The sequence below is a fragment of the Malania oleifera genome, chromosome 10, assembly GCF_029873635.1.
Source record: "Malania oleifera isolate guangnan ecotype guangnan chromosome 10, ASM2987363v1, whole genome shotgun sequence".
Taxonomy (NCBI): domain Eukaryota; kingdom Viridiplantae; phylum Streptophyta; class Magnoliopsida; order Santalales; family Ximeniaceae; genus Malania; species Malania oleifera.
Window position 1 is genome coordinate 25773066 of NC_080426.1, and position 19638 is coordinate 25792703.

Genomic DNA, 19638 nt, shown 5'->3' on the forward strand with positions numbered 1-19638 from the left:
CATGGGTTCACGTCGATTATGTCTTATCAACTAAATAGGATTACAGGATTATTATATTAAATGTTATTATGGAATATATATATATATATATAGTAAAATAGGCAGGTTGTTACAAAACATCTCATAGTACATCGTACACTCATATAGTTTAAAAATACAACTGACATCTCTAAGTACTATTTATTCATAATTCTAGTACTATAGAATATATGTCGTTGTTTTGTAAATCTATATACATAAAAATAACTGTGATAATACCCTGATAAACTGTACATCATGATTTAATCCCTCATAATAAGGTTGTGCGGCCCGTACGCGAGACTTAACACTAGTTAGCCTACTAGGATTAGTCAAACTACACTTTACTACTCCTCAGCTCGGCTTTAACACAAACTCCGTGGCACAGTAACTGGTAAACTATACTCCGCAAATTCTCAACTCGGCCCTAACACAAACTCCGTGGCACGGTAGCTAGTAAACTTCCACATACTATCCAAGTTATGTGGTTACACACAGATTTGAAATGGCGATAGTACCGTGCTCTGCTAATAACTAATCTAATTTATTAGGGTCTAACACTGTATATACTATATGTATTATCTTACTGTTTCATCATGATTTCAAAATAACCATAACACCGTAAACTATTCTAAAAACACTGAAATACTAAACTGAAATATCTATAATAACTGACCTGTAATATCTAACTATATAAGTTGTAATATCTTAGTGTTATGGCTTTAAAGTTCTGGAAATCATAGTAATTTGTAAATACTATAAATCGTGATAGTTTGAAAACTGTATAATGATATTTTCTGCTGATATGCTGTAAAACATGATATTTGAAAGCTATATAAATACTATACTAATCTATTACGAGCTCATGTCACACAACTAATTAAATATATTCCCATGCTACAAAATCTGTATTTTCTGATATACTAATAATTTGTGTACTAAATAATAATCTGATAAAACATATAATATACTGATAACCATACTAAAATTTCTAGCATAACATATTTCTCTTACTTAACTGACTAGGAGGCTCGCCTCCAACTCTACCCTCACGCCCTCGGTGTACCAATCTCTAAATCCTGCAATAATACATTTATACAAATTTCTTAATGAATCACTGAATTTTCTCAGAAAATTATCCACTCATATTTCCTAAACCTGCCTATTCATAATTTCTTAAACTTTAATATACTTGGGTTCCTAGGAAAATACCTGCTAGGGTCCTCAACCCATGCCTGCAGGGTCTCAAGAACACTCTAACCCTGAAAACATAACACCCTAATTTTACTTCACAAAATTTCAGTATATTCTCATATATTACAAAATCTGGACTCAAATAAGCCTGCTAATATTAAAAATACTTAAATAATCTACTTACCTTGATTTTGGGATGATTCTCAAACTTCCCAAATCGAATTTCTGTTCCGACTATGTTGTAGAAAATCTCCCTAGAATCTCCGTGTTAGCTTCTAGTCGTCGAACCGGGGAGAATTGGAGCTGAAAATCTAGAGAGGAGAGAGGAGTTAAGCTAGAGAGAGAAGGAAATAGGAAAAATTAAGTTTCTCCGTTGAAATGTCATTTTCGGCTATTTATAGTCCTCTTGCCACGTGGCTCGTCGACGAGTCCAAGAAGGGAGTTGATCAACGAACTCCTAACCCTCGTCAACGAATTTTAGGCCCCGAAAATAGCCCCTCGGTAAACTCTCATCGACGAGACACGCATTCACGTCGACGAACCCAAGAAAATTGTTCGTCAACAAGGTCCTGCTATATCTCCTTTAAAATTTTCTTCTTGCTCTCATTTTTTTATTATTTAATTCTTATAATTATCCAGGTTACTACATAAACATTCAAAATGTGAAGTCTTCATGTATGTCTTCCTTTGAGTCCACCTTAACTTTGAGCTTTAACATTCTTTAAGCTTTCATAAGATTTGTCAAACTTTAATCTATGAGCTTTTTTTTTATCACTTGTTTGGAGTGTAGGCTATCAATGCACTCTTGATCTTGAACTCTAATGCTTAATTCCTGAAACATCATCACTTTAACCAAAACATGTTAAATTTCCTTGATTTGTTATCATCAAAATAAGATCCGTAAGCTTTGTTAGGCCAACAGTTATTTAAGAGAATTTAATTTTGCAATTCTCGAGTCCTTTAAAGGTTTAAATCCAAAACCTCAAAATAGAATGGTTAAGTCTCAAAATTCAAATTCAAAATTCCCCAAATAAAGTCCCAAAGTTTGAAGATCAATAGTAAAGATCCCAAAATTTTCCGAACAGACCTAGATCCATAAACCTATAAAAATAGAAACATATACATATTAAATTCTCAAAAAAAATTAAGTAGGACACATATCACCGTACCGACAGTGACATGTGGCATCACCAGGACGACACATTCGAAGGGTGACGTGATGCGATCCTAACCGTTCAAATTGTGTTTTCTCTAGATGGTCGGATTGCTACCATGTTTCCAACACCCTGTGCCCATCATCTCTTGCCACATGTCATATTTTGATTTTAAAAAAAAATTGGAATTGCCAAGGTTGTTGCCATGTGTTGCCTCGCATGGCAACCCCACGTGATTTCTTGCCTTCCTCTTCCTTGAACTAGGTCAAATAAATTGGATAAAATTCCTTTAAAATCCTAGAAAATTGTAGATAATTTTTGGGAAAAAAAAAATTGGAGCTTGGAGAATGTTTTGGAAATCATTCTAGCCACTGAGAAGATCCGAGAATTGAAAAGATCCCAAAAACATGTCTAGCTCCTCCCTATTTATGTGAATATTTTATAAAAATGTGAAGAACTCATCATTTGGTTGACTTCCTTGCCTCAGACTTGTCTCACAAAGGATACATCCCAAACAATGTTGCTGTTGTGAAAACACATAACTTTAGCCACTCTAACTTCCTTATGGCATAAAGCTCTTGTAGAGATGATTTAGCAGCCCAATTGTCTAACCAAACTTTAGTTTTACTCCCATCTCCGACCGTAATTTTGATGTGATCCCAAATTGTTTTTTACAATTTAAGCAATTTCCTTGCCCTAGTCCTTCTCTAGGGCTACAATGTTAAACAGATTAACTGCCAGCTGTAAATGTGGCTAGAAATTTAGTTAGCTTTTACAGAATATTATTGTAACTTAATTCAGTTTGTTATTCATTTAGTTTGTTAGTTATTCAGCTTCAGCTATATATAATCGATGTAATAATTATTATAATGAATGAGATTCAGAATTTCTCTCTTCGTCCAGCTGTTTCTTCACATGGTATCAGAGCAATTAGAGAAATTCTTCTCTCATGGCTTCCTCTGCAACTCCTTCGGATACTTCTTGTTCTCCTGTCAACTCCAATGTTGATCCAAACTCAAATCCTTATTACTTCCAAAGTAGTGATGGTCCAAACCTGCACCTAGTAAATAAGGTTCTTACTCAAGACAACTTTCAGACATGGAGCATGTGTGTAACAATGGCACTGAGTGCCAAGAACAAGCTGGGGTTCATTGATGGAACTCTGGAAGCTCCTCTCTCTATTGATGTGAATTATGCCACCTGGAAATGAGGCAACGACACTGTGAAGTCATGGATTCTCAATTCATTGTCTAATGATGTTTATTCTAGTGTGATGTTCATCAAACCAGCAAGGGATATATGGATTGAACTTGAAGATCGATTCTCCTTGACTAATGGATCTAGGATCTTCTAGCTATAGCAATCCATTTCTAATTTGACACAAGGTCAGATGAATATTGTTGATTACTTCACACAATTAAAGTCCTTATGGGATGAACTGATGAGTTACAAGCCAATTCTCGAAACATCTCCTACTTCTTTGAAAATCTTGGTTGATTATTAGAATCAAGATTATGTAATGAAATTCTTGATGGGCCTGAATGAGTCATATGGTCATATCTTAAAAGCCAAATCCTTCTAAGCAATCCCTTACCTCCTATAAACAAGGTGCTCATGCAAGAAGAGAGGCAAAGGGAGATCAGTTTAGTGATTATTACTGAACCAACTGCTATGTTGGGAAGAGCTATAGGAAATCAATGAAATAAACAGAGTCATGGCAAGAAAGAAGACCTGTGTGTTCCCACTGTGGACTTCTAGGACACACGGCTGAAAAATGTTACAAATTACATGGGTATCCTCCAAGCTATAAGTCAAGGTACAAGCACAATGCTCCTTCAAAAAATCAAGTAATCTTGACAACCAACACTGAGCAATCTAGTGAAGTGCATGAACTTCCATTCACTCAGGAACAACTTAGGCAGATCATGGCAATCATGCATCCTTCACCTGAAATACAGCCACAACCTTCAATTGCTCAAGTTACTGGACCTTTCACCCACATTACAAGATCTTTCTCTGAAGATCATCTCTTCTCTACAATGACAAGTATTCCTTCTTGCTCATCTGCTGTTTGCACTCAAGGCAGAAAGCAAATTAGTCTCACATGGATTATTGACACTAGAGCCATTGATCATATGGTAAATTATGTCCATTCTCTCACTACTATAACAACTTCCATCAACACATCTGTGAAATTGCCTACTGGCGCTCTTGTTCCTGTTACACACATTGGAACAATTCGTATAACACCTAACTTGCTGCTCACTGATGTTCTTGTTAATCCTTCTTTTGCTTTTAATCTAATCTCAGCCAGTAAACTTCTTAAATCCATTTCTTGTTGTGTCATTTTTCATGAAAAATATTGCTTTATACAGGACCTATAGACATGGAGGATGATTGGATTGGGTGAAGAGAAGGCAGGTCTCTATCATCTCCTCAATAAACATTCAGCTATGTCAATTTCCAATACAGCTTTCAATAAGAATAGCTTACTCACTGTACCTACTTCATTCTCTGCCAATGCTTCTGATTTTGATGTTTGGCATTATAGATTAGGACATCCATCCAAGCCTAGACTAGATTTGCTGCATAAATTTGTCCCTAAAATAAAAGAATTAAATTCTGGTCATTGTAATATATGTCCTCTTGCTAAACAGCAGAGGTTGTCATTTTCAAACAGCAATAATAAGTGTTCAATAGCTTTTCAACTTGTGCATTGTGATATCTGGGGACCTTTCTCTACTAAATCAATTGATGGTGCAAGGTATTTTCTGACCATTGTAGATGATCATACCCGATGCACTTGGTTATACTTAATGCAATCTAAGGCACAAGTCAGTCATTACTTGCAGTCTTTTGTTACTTTTGTTGAAAATCAGTTTCATATTACTATACAAGCCATACGTACTGATAATGGTGTAGAATTTCACATGCCTGATTTTTTTATTTCCAAAGGCATTGTTCATCAAAAATCTTGTGTCTATACAACACAGCAGAATGGTGTTGTTGAACGAAAGCATCAATACATCCTTGTCGTGGCTAGATCTCTTCGATTTCAGTCCAATTTACCTCTTCATTTCTGGGGTGAGTGTGTTTTGACTGCGGTTTACCTCATTAATAGGTTACCTAATCCAATTCTTAATAACAAATCTCCTTTTGAGATGTTGTTTCATAAAATTCCTTATTACTCTCATCATAAAGTTTTCAGTTTCCTTTGTTTTGCGTCTACTATTTCACATGGTAAGACCAAATTTGATCCTAAAGCAAAGTCCTGCATATTTGTAGGTTATCCTCATTCTGTAAAGGGCTATAAATTATATGATCCACACACTCAAAAAATATTCATATCTCGAGATGTTGTGTTTCATGAGCATGTTTTTCCCTTTGAAAAATTTTCACATAATCATTCCTCTGATATTCCTCATCCCATTATACCAACCTCTATGTCTTTCCCATTATCAGTCCAAATCCATTCACATCTGACCCATCTTCCCATATTCCAAATATTACATCAGATCCAATTGAAGCTTCTGTTGATTCTCCAACTGATCCCAATGCTTCTATTCCATCTGTTCCTTTGAGAAAGTCTTCCAGACAAATTTGATCTCCTTCCTACCTCCAGGATTATCATTGTTCTCTGCCTTCTTTGAAAAATCATTCCAGCTCTGCCACTGTTGTAGGTCTAGGTTGTCCTCATGACATTCATCCCTACATATCCACGTCCAATCTTTCTCTTGCTCATCAAGCTTTTGTGTCCTCGATTACCAATCTCATTGAACCTCAATCTTATAAAGAGGTAGCTCTTCATCCTGAATGGAGGAAAGCAATGGCTGCTGAAATCAAGGCCCTAGAAGACAATCACACATGGACCTTGACTGAATTGCCTCCTAGGAAAGTTGTTATTGATAATAAATGGGTTTACAAGATTAAGTTCAACTTTGATGGCACTGTCGAAAGGCCCAAAGCTCGGCTTGTGGCCAAAGGTTTCACACAGCAAACAGGCTTGGATTACACAGAGACTTTTAGTCCTGTTGCTAAGTTGGTCAGTGTTCGCTGCATCCTATCCATTTCTGCTATCAAAGGTTGGCACCTCCATCAGTTAGATGTCAATAATGCTTTTCTTCACGGAGATCTTCATGAGGAAGTTTATATGTGTGTGCCTCCCGGATTTGATAGCAAGGGAGAGAATATTGTATGCAAGCTAAACAAGTCTCTTTATAGGCTCAAGCAAGCATCACGACAATGGTACTCAAAATTATCCACTTCTTTGACTAAATTTGGTTACAAATAGTCACTTGCAAACTATTCCCTCTTCACTAAGGGTAATGGTGAGTCATACACTGCTCTCTTAGTATATGTAGATGATGTGATTTTGGCAAGAAATGATTTACAAGAGTTTAAGGATTTGACACACTTTCAACATGAGAAATTTAAAATTAAAGATCTAGGAGAATTAAAGTACTTCTTGGGAATATAGGTAGCAAGGTCTAAAAGAGACATTTCCATCTGTCAAAGGAAATATGCCTTGGACATTCTTAAAGATTCAGGTTATATAGGCTCTAAGGCAGTCAAATTTCCTATGGAGTAAAACCTGAAGTTGACTACAGAAGAAGGGGACTTACTTGAAGATCTCACTGCCTACAGAAGATTAATTGGGAGGATGTTGTATCTAACCATTACAAGGCCAAATCTATCCTATGCGGTTCAAGCTCTAAGTCAGTTCATGGACAAGCCAAGGGTACCTCACTTAACTACAGCATATCAAGTGCTAAGATATATCAAAGCTACTCCTAGTCAAGGTCTGTTCTTTTCAGCTTCTTCAAACATGCATTTAAAGGCCTTTTATGATTCAGATTGGGCAGGTTGCATAGAAACTAGAAAATCAGTCACGAGTTACTGTGTTTTCCTAGGAAATTCTTTAGTTTCATGGAAATCCAAGAAACAGAAGACAATTTCTAGATCATCTGCAGAATCAAAATATAAATCCATGGCTACTACCATCTACGAAGTAACTTGGCTGATTTCATTACTTAAGGATTTAAAGAATGAGCATACAAGACCAGCCCTGATTTTTTGTGACAATCAAGCAGCATTACATATAGTTGCTAATTCGGTATTCCATGAGAGAACAAAACATGTAGAGATAGACTGTCATATAGTTCAGGAAAAATTACAAGCTGGTGTTATCAAAACTTTGCAAGTTACTTCACAAAATCAGCTGGCAGACATCTTCACGAAACCTCTTGGATTTCATTCCTTTGCTTCATTACTTTCCAAGATGGGTGTAATTGATGTTCATATTCAATCACATCCATCTTGAGGGGGAGTGTTAAACAGATTAGCTGCCAACTGTAAATGTAGTTAAAAATTTAGTTAGCTTTTACAGAATATTATTGTAACTTAATTCAATTTGTTATTCATTCAATTTGTTAGTTATTCAACTTTAGCTATATATACTCATTGATGTAATAATTTTTATAATGAATGAGATTCAGAATTTCTCTCTTCGTCCAGCTGTTTCTTCACATACAATTGTTAAGCTTGAAATCAACCAAGGAATGGTTTCAACATGAAACAAAAGGGATTTGGAGAAGCCTCTCTCTATGGTTATAATGGAAAGGAATTGATCTTTCCCTTTATTATGGATCTTGAGCTCCACTGAAGAATTTCCAACCAGCAAGCATTTTCTCTCGACTTCCATGCTTTTTGCATGCTTAATTTTATTAACCTAAACACAAAATATAGTAATTTTAGTAATTTTACACTCAATCAATTAGTTAAGGAGCATAAAAAGTGCAATAAAAGTGATATGTTAGATTTCAGCATTCCTACATTAAATAAAAAATTATAAATAACAAAGGATTATAGATATTATTTTTATATTTAATTAATATTTTTCTTTATAATAAAATATTACTATAAGCACAAATGCTTTGTGTGTGGGCATATCTCTCTCTCTCTCTCTCTCTCTCTCTCTCTCTCTCTCTCTCTCTCTCTCTCTGTATATATATGTCATGGGTCGAATATTTCACACCTTTTGTGAAAGGACCGTGCGGTGCTGGCTAAAGTCCTCTTGTTTAATTAGTTAGCCTAACATTTACCACAATTCACCAACAAAACACTTTCATTGTCATTCACACGGATATAAGCAGAAGCAACAAGCAACTTATGAAAGCAGTAACACTTAAGCAGTAAACATTGAAGTAATGTAATTCATTATCAACACTTCCATTAACAATGTGTGTCTAGCGAGGGAGACAAGTAGACTAAACAAGTTGACAATAGCAAGTGAATTTTATAAGTTGATTAATATTCACCCTCCCCTAAAGAGCTTTATATGTTATTCTCACTCTGACACTAGGGGACATCAATATGAACGAGGAATCATACTCTCCTTTTTAGCCTAGGGAAAAACTATCTTTGAAAAATAAACTTATATTAGTATTTACATGATGAAAACTCATCATAAACGCACGAGACAAGCAGTCACAAGCAAGCATAATACCCTGAACAAACTCAGCTTGTGACGCTACCCCACTTATGCGGTCGACGTTCTCATAAAATTTGACGTTAGGTACACTTCAACTTTGTCCACGAACAGTTACATATCTTTTACAGAAACCCAACTAATTTTTTTGTTGTCAAGGCATTCCCACTTCACTAAGAACACCCACAAATATTTTTAAAAATTTTGACTAGTTCAGAAAATATTTGATTCATGATTTTTATCACTAATGATCTCTAGATTTGTGTTATCAATTAAAAATTCACACAAATAAGAAAAACATTACATGAAATTAAGTTTCCTATTCTTACTTATAGGAGGTAGTCTATTGGTGCTAAATGTATATGTGACCAAGTATAGGCTCAATACAATGTAAGTCACTTGAAAGGCATTTGATAGCAAGAGTATATTCAAAAAAAAGAAAAGGAAAAAAAAAAGAGTTTGAAAATGTCTTCTATCACTTTAACAAATAATCTAGTTTTCATTGTAAGAAGTAAACACATCGATATCAAGCAATATATTTGAGCGTGTTAAGAAATTAAAATTGAAAGTTATTTGTCTGGAGATTGAGTTGGAAATTTTAACAAAGTTATTCAAAGTGAATGCTTTCTAGAAGCTGAAAAAATAAATCGATATGCTCAATTTTAAAGAACTTTATTTAAGAAAGACTAAGTTTCTTTTAATAAATCATGTTTTCTATACAAGTCAATTTTTTTTATTTTTTTTATGGTTACGATATTCTAATTTCTCCTATGTGAATTGGACGAAATCCTACATATATAAGAAGCAATATATGTACTTCCATATTATTTCTCCGCAATCAACGGGATTGTTCTTAATTATTTTAATAAAATAATTTACTTTTGATGAATTTAATTTTGAATACCATAACTTACTATATTTGATACAATATTTAATAATAAAGTAGAATTAAATTTTTTATTCAATCTACATTTAATACTCATTAAATGTTCATTGAATGAACACACACACACACACACACACACACACACATATATATATATATATATATATATTTAAATTCATGTAAATTAAGACGGAATATAATATAAATCATATTAAATTTCTTTCAAATTTACATAAATTCAAATTTCAATTTTCAAATTTATACTTTCAAATGCTAGTTTAAGGTTTGTCCGAAACATGAAAAACGTTATGAAAAGAAAAGAAAACATGAATAAATTCACTTTTTCTTGTTTTTGATTATCTAGGAAGTGAGAAAAATAAAACATACACTAAATGAATAAATAAAATATTAATTTTATATAACATTTTAATTATGTTAGAATAAAATTTATATTTTAAATAATTCTTGAAATAGAGAGAAAATATAATAAAAAATAATTTTATCTTATTTTTCTTTCTTTTCTTTGTCAAACAAATCCTTGATGGACCACATCATTAAAATAATAAAGAGAAAGCAAAAATATTTTCTACGAAAAGCATAAATCTTTTTTCCCTAACTAATTATGATTACACGTAGATTACAATATTTTAATGGTGGATTTCAAATATTATTATAATTATAAGAGAAGGGGATCGAAATCCAGACAAGTTGGAGATATAATAATGAAATGGGTCACATTCATGATTCAACATTTTCAGAAAGCGAAGACACCTTCTTCTTATTATAGTAATATTTTCTTCTTTTTGCTTAGAATTTAGGTATTGCTTTCAGCATTGGATTTTTTTTTTTTTTTAATGAAATCCGGTTGTCCTTGGCCAGAGTACCGAGAAAGGATGAGCCGGTGCCGGACACGCTTTGTTTTGTGAAAGAATAATAATATTAAGTGCTTATTAATTTAGGGATGGGGATTGGCAAGTGGACAAGTGTAGTGCGTAGGTTCTCTGCATTTTCCCACATCCTTAATTCTGCCATATACGTAGTTATTAAATTTAAAGTGTCTTATCACAACACACCCATAGTTTTGTTCTATTATTGCTTGCACGTCACCATTCTCAACAACCGTCGCAAATTCAGAAAACCAAAATCCATAATACAAATCCTAATTGTCATTTGGTAAATACTCAGAATTATATATATATTTGAAAAGAGTCGAAAGTCACCCACATAACGGTTTCGTCCCAAGTTTAATAATAATTCTCACTTATGACGGAAGAATACTGTGTAAACAAAATGACACTTGGGACTTACATAATAGCATATAAAACACTCCATGCATCAAACTAAACATAAAAATAAAATAAACATATATCAAAACCAAAAAAAAATCAACTAAACATGCATCATATAAATCGTACTTATCTTATCCAATATATACAAATCTTTGATAACTCTAAGAAATTGACTACTATTTGTAAACAAAATATTCCTTCACATGATACTTTGTCGAGTCAAAGCATCTGTCACTTTATTCCCTACTCTATACAAATAATTTATAGAAAAATTTACTTTCTCCAATAAACCAAAAAGCTGCTTTCAAAAATCTCATAAATACCATGAAGATCATTTACTGGATCTTATTCAATTTACGACAATATTCGAATCACATTCAATGTTAATACTGATATAACCCAATTGTTTGCAAAACTTTATTCCTTTCATTACTGCTCTCAATTGAACTTTATTATTAGAATAAGAACCAAAATATTTTGAAAAACCAATAATAAAAGAACTTGTATAATCTCTAAGGATGCCACCACCACTCGCCGGCCCTAGGTTTCCCAAGCTACTTTTATCCAAATTTAGTTTCAACCATCCCTTACCTCAATTTTAGTCATCTCACACCTTGCATAACTTTATTCTTTTTATTCACAATCTGCACATCCTGATTCTGCAATATCCGAACATCAGTATCATTTAAATGAGTCATAACTATCATGTTCTTACTCAAACCCCCACCTAATTCTTAATGGACAGTCACACATCTGTACTACTCTCCAATTTTCTGTCCATTCTAACCACACATCTCCTTCTCCACAACCTCTAAATTACTAAACAAGGAATCAAACTTATCAATGTTTCCAATTGAGAATATCAGGAAGTCATATTAAATCACATTTAGACTCTTTCTTTCCAGTTTTGGTGCCAAAGGAAAGGTACACCTACCTCCACCGAAACCTTCTTTCATACATCAGCAGCAAGATCTCTCGTATTCAAAACATGTTCCATATCTTCTGATTGTCTCATCTTACAACAATCACATGCCGCAGCAAGTGATACTCCCACCATTCTCACCTTTTCATCAATGTTTAAGCACTCAAAAGTAGTCTTCCACATACAGATAGCAATTTTCTTCGATAACCACTTGTTCCAAAACCACTTTGCCCAATCAAACTTTGGATCACTAAGTCTGATAATATCTCATGCCGATTTTGTATTAAAACAACCATTCTTTTCCGGAAGCCATAGCAAGATATCCGAAGAGTTTTTAAGTTTTTCAACACTTTCCATCACTTCTTCCGCTTTATTAAAACCCAAAATCTTTTGCAAATTATCCACATCCTACACATTATTAATAACCAAATCTTTTAATCTGATATGTGAATGTGCACCATATAAAAATTCTGAAATCAAAGGTCCCGAACTTAGAAACTTATTACACCACAATTTTACATCTCCTTCCCTAACCTTCCACTTAGATTTACATAACAGCTCAGGCATATACTGCATAATTTTTCTCCAAAAAGAAGAATCCAATCCATGTGACCTGCAAAGAGCAATATGTCCTCCTTTAACATATTTAGCTTTAAAATATCTAACCCATAAAAAATTTTGTGTTAATAACTGGCAACCAAATTTCATAAACAACGACCGTTACACTTCCGAAATGTCTCTTACTCCTATGTCCCTCTCCTCCACAGGAACACACAATTTCTTCTAACCCCATCCATTTCATTTTTTCTTTCTCATCCTTAAATCCCAAAAAAAAAAGAGGCAAACATACCTTATATCTTTTTTATCACCAGTCTACTTTTACATACCTCAATTTTCTTACTGATTTTTTGAATTAAAGGGTCAAAATGACAGTCCTTCAATTTACCATCTACGATCAGCACTCCCAAATACGTAAAAGAAAATTTACCTTTAATAAAACCAGCCTCTTGTAAAATTTCTCCCTTCCTCTGAGTACCCAACTTCTTTGAGAAAAAAATAACTAAATTATCTTTATTCACTCTTTGACCAGTTCAACTTTCATACTCCTTAATCACCTCTATTAACTATCTAACAGATTTTTTTACCAACATTAGCAAATATAACAACATCATCCGCGAACATTAAATGCAATATAATAAAAGCACCACTCAAATATGCAAACGGTAAAATTCGCTTCTCAGTCATCTTTTTTTTTTAATTAATATAGAAAGAACTTCTTCTATGATGATGAAAATATATAGGGACAACGAATCCCCCTACCTAAAACCCCCTTTTTGACTTGAGGAAACTCATGTAAGTGTCATGCATCATAGTAGAAAATCATGGAATAGAAATACAATTCTGAATCAACTTACAAAAATAATCTGAAAAACTAAAAGCATGGAAAATATTATCTATCACCTGCCACTCCACTCGATCATACGCTTTACTTATGTCAAATTTTAGCATCATATTACCTCCTCTCACCAACCTTTGTAATAATTTTGATATCTCTTGAGCAAACGTTATATTTTCAAAAAAATTCCTCCCTTTCACAAGAGCACATTGCTCAAGTGATATTAAAACACTCATCACCAACGATAACTTACCAATAAGGATTTTTGAGAAAATTTTATAGATTACATTGGAATGGCTTATTGGGCAAAATTTATCAAAAGACTAAGGATCCTTTACTTTTAGAATAAGAATCATATAAGAGGAACAAAAATACCGAAACAACATATCACCTTTGAAGAACACCCTTACAGATATCATCACATCATTTTTAATAATCTTCCAGCAAGTAAGATAAAAAGAAGACTCAAAACCATCCGATCCCAAGCTACTATCCACAAAAATAGAAGAAATAGCTACATATGTCTCTTACTCGGTCGGTTCTTCCTTCAACTGTCTTATAGAATCCTCAGAAACCACCGATTGGATAATACTGTTCAGATTTGGCCTTTGCACTGAACTATTTTGCCCGAAAAATTGCTCAAAATAATTCACAGCCTCATTGTTAACCATCTGCATATTTTCCAACACCGAACTACCAGGAAGCACCATTGAATTTACACAAGAGTCGCGCTTTCTTTACGCACTCACTGCTTGGAAAAACTTTGAATTTTAGTCACCATAAGTTAGCCATTTTGTAACGCCTCAGAAAATTAATATGCATGGAAGTGTAAAAAAATAAATAAATAAATAAATATTATTAATTAATTAGTTAATTCTTAATTAAATTAAATTAATTAAATAAGTAGAATGATATATATATATATATATATATATATGTGTGTGTGTGTGTGTGTATAATATTAACATAATATATATAAACTAAGCATACACGTTTCTTGAAGATTCTGGAAAGGTGATTTCAAATTGAAATCTCCCTGACCGTGAGCTTCTTCCTCTCTCTCTCTCTCTCACTCTCTCTCTCTCTCTCTCTCCTCAATTTATTCCTCGATTCTCAGACGATTTTAAAACGGAAGATACCATTGAGTTACATTCTCCGCCACAGACATTTCTACCAAAGTGGATTTATCGTAGGAGCAATGTAGGTATCACTCCTATGGTAAGGTAACCTCTCTCTCTCTCTCTCTCTCTCTCTCTCTCTCTCTCTCTCTCTCCTCAATTTCTCCTTAAATCTTTTATCAAATTGACGATCAGAAACCACCACAATGTTCTAGGAACGTTTCTCAACAAGTCTAGCGAAGTAAATTTTTTAAATGGGCTTTCCAAGCACCACTTCAAGGCTAAGGTAAGATTTAGGAAATTTAGCAAATTTGTTGTTTCTGAGAATTTAATTATTTATTTGGAGTTTATAGGCTTAGGAAATGATAAAATAGTTATTGAAAATTTTGTGAGCCTAGGAATATTAAGAAAATTATAATTTTGGCGTTGAACTGATGGAACTGGGAAAATGTGATTTCGAGGTTTTGAGTTATAAACGCTGTGGGCGTGGGTTAGGATTTTAACCGGACTTTTCAAGATTCAGGTAAGGGAATTAAGTTAAGTCAGGATTTTTATTAAATATGAACTGATTAAACTATTATATATTTATTTATTTATAAGTTCAAAGATTATTTTGAAAATCAACCATTCAATGGGAATTTTACAAACCTAAGATACATGGTACAGTATTTTGAATAATATGAATGGTGGAAAATCTAATTTATCTTATGAACTAAAAATATAGTGTTTTCTTGGTTGTCTCCTGGATCATGTTTGAATACTGAAAATGTGTGGCAGGTGAATGATTTTATGGTTTATCGTGAAATCGAATTTGGAAATGATTGTGAAATATACTAGAACTGTTTGTAAAATATACTGGAACTGCTTGTGAATAACATATGGATTTGATAAGACGGTCGGGTGCCAAATTTTATAATAGTCGGGGACCAGGTTTTATTTTATGGGTGTTAGCCAAGTTTATTTGACGGCCGAGGCTAGGTTTTATATAGTGGCTGGGGGGGCAGGTTTTATTTGCTGGCTATAAGCCGGTTTATTTGATGGTTGGGGGCCGAATTTTTATTAAATGGCAAGTGTAAAAAAAATGATTTAAATTATAGTTTTTATTACTTAAATTGCATGATATACTTTAGGAACCCTAGGGACCAGTTGTTATGTGAGCGCGATACCGTTGCTAGTGATTGATTATTAGACCATGTGCACCCACACTGTTTTAGATATAAGTGTTGGGGGTCTCAGCCGACTGCCAGCGTGAGATTAAAGAAAGGGCATCAGACCTGTAGTTTGGTTGTGGATGCATGCAGACGTACTTGCAGAGGATGATGTTTTGACTTAGTTTTGAATTAATCACCCAAGCTTAATCCAGCCTTCGAGCCGCACAAATTGTGTCATAGGGGAAGTAAATGGTGTTAGTCACAGGGAGTTGTCTTATATGCATATATGTCGATTTATGTAAATGGTTTAATTATTCACTGAACTGGTTTATACCGTGGAAAGGAAAAATGACATTTTCAACTATGTAGAATGAACATCTATTTAAATGTTATTTTTGGTTAAATGAAGAACTGGTTATTTTCTGTACACACTAAAATTCATGCTAGCCACACACTGATTTTAACTTAGTCTTCCTTACTGAAAAGTCTCTCATCCCAATATACAAATTATCTTTTCAGAAAATACCAAGGATCATGTTTAGCATATTAGAGGGGCCGAGTTAGCTGTTTATTTTATGTATGTAGTGTGTATAGACTGAGTTTTCTTTTTTGTACAATGTTATAGGCTGTAATATGGTTTTTCTTGGAGACCTTATGTATAAAAGTAGTTTAAAACTTTGGTAATGTATGTTGGTGAATTTTTCATTATTTCCGTTACATTTATGTATTGACTATGGTATTAGGTACACAAACATCACTAAAGTAAAACCCAAGCCCCACGTGACGGGTTGGGGTGTTACACATTTCTTCTTTACTTGCTACATCTGTCACGCCCCGAACTCGAAAATGGGACTCAAGGGTGAAAATGTAATCTACCTGTCCCTGTATCATACAAATCGACCAAGATATAGAACAAATGATGAAGGCCTAATCCCGTGAGTTCCCAGGCACCCTAAACACTTCCAACACAACAAAACATACGCAGCGAAAATAAGGTCATTTTATTCACATAAGCAATACCATACCAGAGTCTATACAAGAGCAGAAATAGGCTCTATCATACAACGTACAACTGGGTGCCCAATACATCCCAAAATGACAACCCATTAAAATACAATTTTAGCACTTACCCAAGCACTAAACGCAGTACACCGGCCACTACGTTCCCTACACCAGGACGCTAGTTCCGGTTACTCGAAAGACTTGTAAAAACATACGTACAATAGGAATGAGACACCTCTTAGTAAGGAAGAACACAGGTTATATTGGTATGTGGCATTTGAATGTTATCATGATGCAACATACACACAGTTGAATGCAGTCTAGTACTAATTTTCCACAGTGCATACACGCACACATACACATGATCAGCAATCCCGGTGTTGTCACACTCATCGGCCTGAAATCGGCTCGCGACATACAACATTGGCCAGTAGCCAACCCGCATAACACGACGCCACCGGCACATGGCTAGTCCCTGACTCCCATGGCATCGTATCGGCGCTAAACTGGTGGATCTACACCCTTCGGCCTGATCTGCCGAAATAGGCTCACGCCCTCAGATATAGAGACGGACCTCTGTCAATCTATGGCCAGCGATTTCATACACCCTCGGATATAGGGTCGGACACTCTCAATACCTAGAACAATTTTGGAACCGCGTTCCTACTAACATTTCAACTAATCACACACACATACATGTTCATATAACCAAACAAGCCACACCCATTTGGTAATCTAAAATCATGGTTTTCCAAACATATACAATTTAAAATAAGTCAAGGCACAGTCATCCCTATAACACAGTATAAGTCAACATATACGCTCGATTTTCAACAAAACCAGGGATGCATTCCGTCGCTCCCTTTTCCTAAAATTGTAATCATGAAAAACCCTTAGTTTTCTCCATTAGATCCCCCCAAATGAGTAGTCAAAACACACAAAGGATCGTGAACCACAGTTCCACCTAGTCCGATTTCAAAAATAACCGATATAAACACAATTCCCCTTACCTTTTCTCAAATAGCAAATCCTGAACTCCAATGCCCCTAAACAGCGAACCGAGTTCCAAAACCTATAATCAACAATACAAAAGATACTCACAACACTGTTCTCTACTAAACTACCGGATCAGAATTGAAAACCAAACCTTACCTCGATTTTTCGCCGAAACTCGAAAATCTCTGAAACAAGATTCCAATCCGTAGAACTTGTAGAGAATCTTTTCACGATCCTCGTGGTAACTTCAGATTCACGATTCTAACGACGAACGGCGAAGAAATCTAGAGAGATAGAGAGTAGGGAGAGTTCTAGAGAGAGAGAGAGAGAGAGAGAGAGAGAGAGAGAGAGATATATATATATATATATATAGGATTTGACTTTTCTTAGCTTGAAAGTAAAGAGATTCCTATTTATAGCCCTTTGACTCGGGCGTCCTCATCGACAAGTCTGCCATTGTCTTCGTCGACGAAGCGGTGGCCTCGTCAAAGAGCCTGAGATCCCCGTTTTCCTGAAATCTCTCGACTTCTCCTCATCGACGAGCCTCTGAACTTTGTCGACGAGACTTACATAGACTTCGTCTACGAACTCTAGCTTTGTTGACGAATCCTGCTAAATTCTCAATTTGTCTCTCTCTTATTTATTTAAACTAATATATCACGGTTCGAATTCTTACAGCGTCAGCCTTGTCTCTTCCTTTCTATACCATACCTCCAATTCAACCTTAGAAATAAGGAACTCTTCTTCAACTGATTCTGAGTACTCTGCCTGCAGTAAATTCTCATATTTTTCCACCCTTTCCTTCAACTCTTGGATGATACCACCAATAAGACCAAAAGTCTGTTTATTCCATACCCTAAGCCTTTGTTTGTCTTTTCAATTTATCCGCCAATTTACAAAACCCTAAATCCGCCACTATATGTTCTCTCCAAGATGTTTCAACCATTTTGAAAAAATCCCCATGCGATGTCCACATGTTCTGAAATCTAAAAGACGCTAGCCAATACTTCTCCATACTCGCACCCAATTGTAATATGATAGGTTAATGATCTGAAATATTTCTTTTCAATAATGATGTCTTAATTTCATCGTATTTTACGGAAAAAATATTATTAATCAGCACCCTGTCAAGTTTCGCCCAACTTCTCGTCAATCCTTGATGGCTATTATACCAGGAAAATTGACTTCCTTCAAATCTGAGATCCAATAAACCACATCTATTAATACAATCATTGAATTCAACCATAGACGAACCCAAACGAGGTCGACCTCCCACCCTTTCCTCATCTACTGAATTATATTAAAATTTCCCATAACAACCCAAGCCACATCAAAACTCAAAATTCCCTGAAGTTGTTCTCATAATTCTCTTCTCTCAATATGATAACATTTAACATACACAAAGGTAAAAAGTAAAGAGCATCTATCCTCTGTTAAAAAAACTGTTAAACATTGATTTGAAGCACCCACCCAATCAACCTGAACATCATCTTTCTAGAATAATCAAATCTTCCCACCTTCTTCTACATTAGAACAAAAATTAGTAAATTGCAAATACACCGCCCACCTTAGTATCTTCTCCGCATCTTGAAAATGTTCAAAAACAATCAAAATCGAAACTTTCTGATCTTTCACAATTTATTTTAATCTTCTCTTCGGCGTGCTCAACCCTCTTATATTTCAAAACATAATTTTGTCAATCATAAGTTCAATTTTTGAGGCACTGCCTTAACCCTCTTAGATTTTCTCACTTGCACATTGTAACGTCCCCAAAAATTATAGGCATGGAAATGTAAAACAAAAATAATAATAATTATTACTAATTAATTAATTGATTAAATTTTATTAAATTGAATTAATTAAATTAAGTATATGATATTTATATATTTATATATATAATATTTATTTATTTATTTTTATATATATTATATATATTTATATATATATGTTTATATAATAAAGTATAATATTATATTATTATAATATAATATATTTTTATATATAGGTATATGAAATCTGGATTCT